The following is a 6,776-nucleotide window of genomic DNA, read 5'->3' on the forward strand; positions in this document are numbered from 1 at the left end:
CAATTGATAAACTGGCAAGAAAGTGGTTTACAACGCTGGGGCTAGAGGAATAGACTTGCAGTTTCTCATGTTACCTTTCACAGTCAGTATCTCTGTTGCTTGCAGCTATATCCTGAACGAGCATTAAGGTCTGCAGAAGAGTGTAGATCTGAGTATGTAAAGGAAGATTCTAGGAGGAGAACCATAGTGAGAAAGAAAAATAAGGAAAAGAAGGTCCCATGCCTTTTCCTCTTGCAGCCATCAAATCCTGACACTTGGCAGTCTTAACCTGGACAACATACTGGATGAGGCAGAAAGCTACCTACCTACGAGCAGTGGGCTAGGACTGGGAAGGGTTATTGATGTAGGTTCATACTGTGGAGTCCCAGAAAGAATCAGGAACTAGATGCATCAAGTATCACTAAACATGGGAAAATACTGGTAAAGGATTCTAAAAAAAGTTGTTCTACCATGCAGAGCCAACCCAGCATAAACCTGAATATTGATTCTTATAAACAGATTGAAATTGAAGTGCTATAGGCTCAGAGACATCAGGCACAGCTGAAGGCAGCAGTTCCATCCTATAAACAGTAGCTAAAGTAAAAGTCTACTACTGCCAAGTTCTTGCTCATAATGCCAAAATCTAGGTTATATCACTAGGGCTAGAGATTAGAGAGTTCTCCTTTGGGGCAATAAACCACTCCAAAGGAAAGGTCCAGCTAAGGTCCTCATACTGCTAAGGGTCAAAGAAAAAGCTACTGAAAAAATGGTCAGGACCTTGCCTGATCATTCTGCAATAAAGTATATTTTGACAAGCCCACTCTACATCTGCCAAACTTTTTATTAGAGTATTTCAGTAAAGTATGAATGGACAGCCAAATATCTTAGAGCACAGAAAAAAAGCTTATATGAACAACAAAAATGAACTTGGAAAAAAAGGGAAACGAAGAGGGCAGCACAGAGATTTGAAGACAGAAAAAGGTGAAAGTGAATAGATAAAGGATAGAAGGAAAAGCTCCAACATACACCCAAAAGGAGTTGCAGAAATACAAAGAATAGAGAATGAAGAAGAGACAGCACATGGGCAGCACCAAGAGAGTTTGTAACTACAAATTCCAGGCTCCGTGCCATACCTACTGTACTAGAATCCCCATTGTTGGAACCAAAGCATCCACATGGTTCTACAGCTTTATAGCTGGTTCTGGGGAACAATAAGGATTAAAAATTACTGCTTAGGGAGTTCCTGTTGTGGCTCAGTGGTAATGACCCTGACTAAGATTCATGAGGACGTAGGTTCAATCCCTGGCCTCACTCAGTGGGTTAAGGATCTAGCGTTACCGTGAAGTGCGGTATAGGTCACAGACATGGCTCAGATCCTGTGTTGCCGTGCCAACAGGTGAAGCTCCAATCTGATCCCTTGCCTAGGAACTTCCATATGCCATGGATGAGGCCATAAAAGAAAAAAGAAAAAAGAAAAAAATTACTGCTTAAAACTATGTCATTAATTCCCCGCTGGACCTTCTGAGAGAGAATGAGCGCTGAACTAGGAGTTAAGAATCTCAGAAGGAAGAAAAAAAAAGAATCTCAGAATGAAATCCCACTCTCAACCACACACTGGCCACATGGCCTTAGAGGTCCCCGTTAATCCTCTGAGCTTTAGTTTCCTCACCCGTGAAGTTCAGGAAACAATACTCCTCATGTCTCACAAGTTTAGGATGAACAAATACCCACTCACGATGCCATGGGCACTGGATTAAATGCGTAATGTACAATCTCCTTGGAATTTCACAACAGCTCTTTGAGACAGTGCCATTATCAGTCTTATTTTAAAAATGAAGACATGGATACATAATGCTTTCATTTTTCTTTTTTTTTTTAGAGCCACACCTGCAGCATATGGAAGTTCCCAGGCTAGGGGTCGACTCAGAGCTACAGCTGCCGGCCTACACCACAGTGAGGCCAGGGATCAAACCCGCATCCTCATGGATACTAGCCAGGTTCATTATCACTGAGCCACAAAGAGAACTCAAACATAATGCTTTAAATAGCTTTCATTTGTGGGAATTCTCATTGTTTAGCAGGTTACAAACTGGACTAGACTCCATAAGGATGTGGGTTCATCTCTGGCCTCACTCAGTGGGTTAAGGATCCAGCATTGCCATGAGCTGTGTGAGCTGTGGAGCAGCTCGTAGAGACAGCTTGTATCCCTCATGGCCGTGACTGTCGTGTAGGCTGGCAACTGCAGCTCCAATTTGACCCCTAGCCTGGGAACTTCCTTATGGAGCAGGTACTGCTCTAAAAAGCAAAAATAAATAAATAAATAAATAAATAAATATTTCATTTGAAAGTTACTGATATTAAATTACCTGAACTACTCTCTCTAGCAGTTCACTTGTGCATATGTGTATCTATACCAAGTGAGAAATTCAAATATCTTAATACTTTCCTCCATACTAAAAATTAGGCTAATCTAATAAAATTTAGCCCAGTAACCTCAAGTTTTCTAAGGAAAATTAAGATTAGCCTAAAGAAATACATCTGTAAAAAAACATAAACCCCTCCCCCAAAAAACTGAAAACATGCCCCCACATCACTTTAACACCAATTAGTCAAGGGAGTGCTAATAAAAACGTGGGACCCCATGTGTAAAATGCCCTTTGAGGACTGTTCTAAAGGAAAAATAGCCTGAACACTTATGGAAATGTTTGCCCGGTTTAGTAATAAATGTCTGCAACACTGGAGTGTTTGCCAGCATAAGTCTCCTCACACAATGGCTGCGTGAGCAGTTTTTTAACTGACTTAACAATCAAACTGGCACTAGGGAAAAGCAATAAACATAAACTGAATTCTCAATAATATGTTTTCAGGCAAAGTGCTACATGACTACTTGCAGATTTGATTGCTATGATTCATAAATTCCAAAGGTCTCATGTTTCTCTGTATCACAATGTAGTTGGGTTTCACTAGTCCCTGTGGAGAAGTAAAGAATTAATTGCTTAGGAACAAAGCCATCAGCTTGATCCCAATGAAAAAGAGAGACAAGTTGGCATCTAAGCAGAACAGGTAAGAAAGAGCTGGACGCAAGCCTGCTATCTATGTGAAGAAATATGCCTTTATCAATAGGTTTCTGCAGCAGAGCATGAATAACAGAATATGCAAACAGAATTGCAAAACAGAACATGCATATGATATGACTGGTCACATTTTAACTTAATGCAGGACTTTTAAAGCCAATTACTTCCAAAAGACTCATGGGTATAACAATACTTTTGGTCAATGCCAGGGTAAAATGAGTCATAAAAAGCACAAATTTCAATGCCAGCAAATGCCATTGTTTCTGAAGCTCATCTCCCCCTCCCCCGCAAAAAAAAAGGTTTAGGTGAGATTTCTTTGAGCTTTCTGTGGCCTAATGGAAAGGTCAAGTTAATACGATTATCTGAGCCTCACTCTAGATAACGGTCAAAGAAAAACTAAAAAGCCTTCAAAGTGAGGAAAAATGTTAAGAAGGGGCATCACACATGAGTTGGCCCATGGCTCCCAAATCTAAAGTGTTCACGGAGCAAGAGAAGCAGTTGTTCAAAGACCAACTGAACATTTGGATGCTGAAGTATGATGTGTTTTACTATGCACATGACCAGTAATGACAGCTACAGAAGTCATCAGAAAACTTGACTCTAGAACATTTGAGTGTGAGGAAAGTAAATAAATGGAGGAATATTAAAATCATTAAAATTTTTGACTTGACCCTGAATCCTAAAGTAACTCTAGAGAAACAGATAATAAAGAAATTAATTAATTCATTCATTCATTAAAAGCCTTTACTAAATACCACATTAGTCTGAGTCAAACAAAATCCAAATAAAGGATTAATAAGTGACAGTGTCCATGTTCTGGGTATATACTCTGTACCAAGCTCTTTATGAGCATTAGCTCATTTAATTTAATCCTCTCCAGCAACATTATTAACCCCATATTACAGAGGCACATATTTAGGCTAGGAGAGATCAAGTAACTAAACTGCCAAGGTCATAAAGCTTATAAGGAAGGAATTAGAATACAGGTCAGTCTGACTCCAACTTGGTCATTTAATGACCCCTGCAAGATGTTTTAATTTATTTTATTTTGCAAAAACATTTTTTCAAAGACCAACCATCAGTCTAAAAACTTCCAAATAAGATTCAAATAGCCTCCTAACTGAATGAAACAGAAATCCAGTCAACAACATAAGAATAAAATTCAACCAGAGACAACATGGGATCATAATCAACAACAAGCATGTTCAATTAGAACCTCTCGCAGAGCTAGAAACCAAACCCTACAGTCTATGCTATTTCTGGACAGTTCTAATCACTAAGTTTTCAATACTGAGTCGAAACCCTCCTCCTTTTAACATCCATTCTTAAGTCCCATTTTACCTTCTGTTATTAAGCATAGAAATAGGCTGAATCCCTCCTCTACATTCTTAGAGGCGGCTAGGATGTCACTTCTCTATCTTCTCTTACCTAGATAAAACAGCAGTCAGTTTCTTCAACCATTCCTCACATCAGAGTTTTTGTGAACCATGACCTTCCTGTTTTTATCGAGACTCGTTTCTCTTTAAGAATATCCTTCTCCAAGTATGATACCAAATCTGAATAGATACTTCTGAAATGGTCTAACCACTAGAGTGTATAGTGGAACTATTAGGGATCAATTTTGCTATGGACATTATAATTCCAAGCAGAAATCATCTTAGCTTTTTTGGCTGGCATGTAACACAATTGGTTCATTCTTATTGAGCTCTGTGTCTGTTATGCACACACCCTCATTCTAGGCAAGTTAATTCGAGGTCCTAAATATAAGATTCTCTATCTCAGTGCAGTTTTTTTCCTTATAAAACTTAATTAAACCCTAAACTCTCAAGATTGGTTTGTGTTACTTCCAAGCCAAAGTTGGATGCAGATGTTAGACCCTACAGAGTTGTTTTTTCTCCTTCTGCTACTTTGACAATCGATGTTCCAGATGGCGGCTGCTCTGTCAACCTAGGTCCCAGAGTGAGGACAATTGTGTTGCATAACAAAGCCCTCAGTTAACCTATGGTGGACATGTAATGGGAGCAATAAATACTCTTTTGTTGTTTTAAGCCATTTGGGTTTTGGCATAGCTTATTTCTACAATCTGGTCTTCCCTGGTGAATAAAAGACATCAAGTTTTGTAAAGCGGCAGCTGACTCCATAGGTACCAGATACTGGCTTCAGCAGACCATCTCTTTTACATAATTTGAAAAGCTAAAATACAAAGACTTCGTCCTTCACTCAGCGTTATTAGGAAAAACTTCAGAACTGTTGCCCTATCTGTAAAGTTTGCCACCACCATGTCTATATGTACACACACCCCTTATTCTCAGGTTCTTTTTTCCCTTCAAAAACAGAATGCTATTTTTGAAGGGAAAAAAGAACAGGGAACCAGTTTTAAACAAGAGAACTGGTTTTAAAGTCCAAAGATTCTTCCACTCTTGGACTGGTATGGTGACTCCCAAGATGGATGCATGCAGTTCTTGTCCAAAGGACCACAATTATAGCATCATGCGGACATCCAAATATTCAGCTTAATTGCATGTGTGATATTCTTTTGTTTTCAAAACACCATCACCACACAAAAGAACCCTGTGTTGTCTTCTCTGGTGGGTGGTTAGGGCAGGATTACATTATTGAAAAAGGGAGGCAAATATTCAAATAAAAATTACAGATGGACTTTCTAATATGTGGCAGGAGGAATCCGACCTTTAACCAAACAGCTAGTCTGGGAAGACACTGGAAATTTAATAACTTTCAGAAGTCACAAGACAGTGTTCAGTGCCTAATTCCTGCTGCCATCACCACCATGCCCAAGAGAAAGGCCGAAGGGGATGCTAAAGGAGGCAAAGCCAAGGTGAAGGCCGAACCACAGAGAAGATCTGCAAGGTTATCTGCTAAACCTGCTCTTTCAAAGACAGAGCCCAAGCCCAAAAAGATCCCTGAAAAGAAGTGAGAGAAAGTACCCAAAGGGAAAAAAAAGGAAAACTGATACTGGCAAGGATGGGAATAACCCTGCAGAAAATGGAGATGTCAAAACGGAGCAGGCAGTGGAAGCTGAAGATGCTAGAGATGCAAACTGAAGTGTGTGCATTTTTGATAACTGTGTACTTCTGGTGACTATACAGTTTGAAGTACTATTTTTATCAAGTTTTATAAAAATGAAGAATTTTGTTTTACTTTTTTTTTTTTTTTTTTTTTTTTGTCTTTTGTCTTTTTGTTGTTGTTGTTGTTGCTATTTCTTCGGCCGCTCCCGCGGCATGTGGAGGTTCCCAGGCTAGGGGTTGAATCGGAGCTGTAGCCACCGGCCTACGCCAGAGCCACAGCAACACGGGATCCGAGCCGCGTCTGCAACCTACACCACAGCTCACGGCAACGCCGGATCGTTAACCCACTGAGCAAGGGCAGGGACCGAACACGCAACCTCATGGTTCCTAGTCGGATTCGTTAACCACTGCGCCACGACGGGAACTCCCTGTTTTACTTTTTTTTTAAAGCATGTTTTCAGCACACAGAACATTTCATTGTTGGCTTTGGAGAAAGGCACATGTCGCTAACTGAATGTCTCTGAAGCTGGACTGATATAGGGAAAAAACAAAACAAAACCACATTTCCCATCTAGTTTTGAGAGATTTCCTCTTGGTTCCCAGGAAGGAGGGATTCCTTGATGTTGGCACATATTAGCCACCTTTGCAAAAACACCTTGCAGTGTGAAAAAGCTAAATTTAGTTTTTATGTTTGCTT

The 6,776-nt window shown here is 40.0% G+C and overlaps 1 pseudogene; it reads left to right on the plus strand.

Annotated features, from left to right (window-relative positions):
* On the plus strand, positions 5,842-6,115 carry LOC110257332 (annotated as a pseudogene).

This window comes from Sus scrofa, chromosome 16 (assembly GCF_000003025.6).
Source record: "Sus scrofa isolate TJ Tabasco breed Duroc chromosome 16, Sscrofa11.1, whole genome shotgun sequence".
Lineage (NCBI taxonomy): Eukaryota > Metazoa > Chordata > Mammalia > Artiodactyla > Suidae > Sus > Sus scrofa.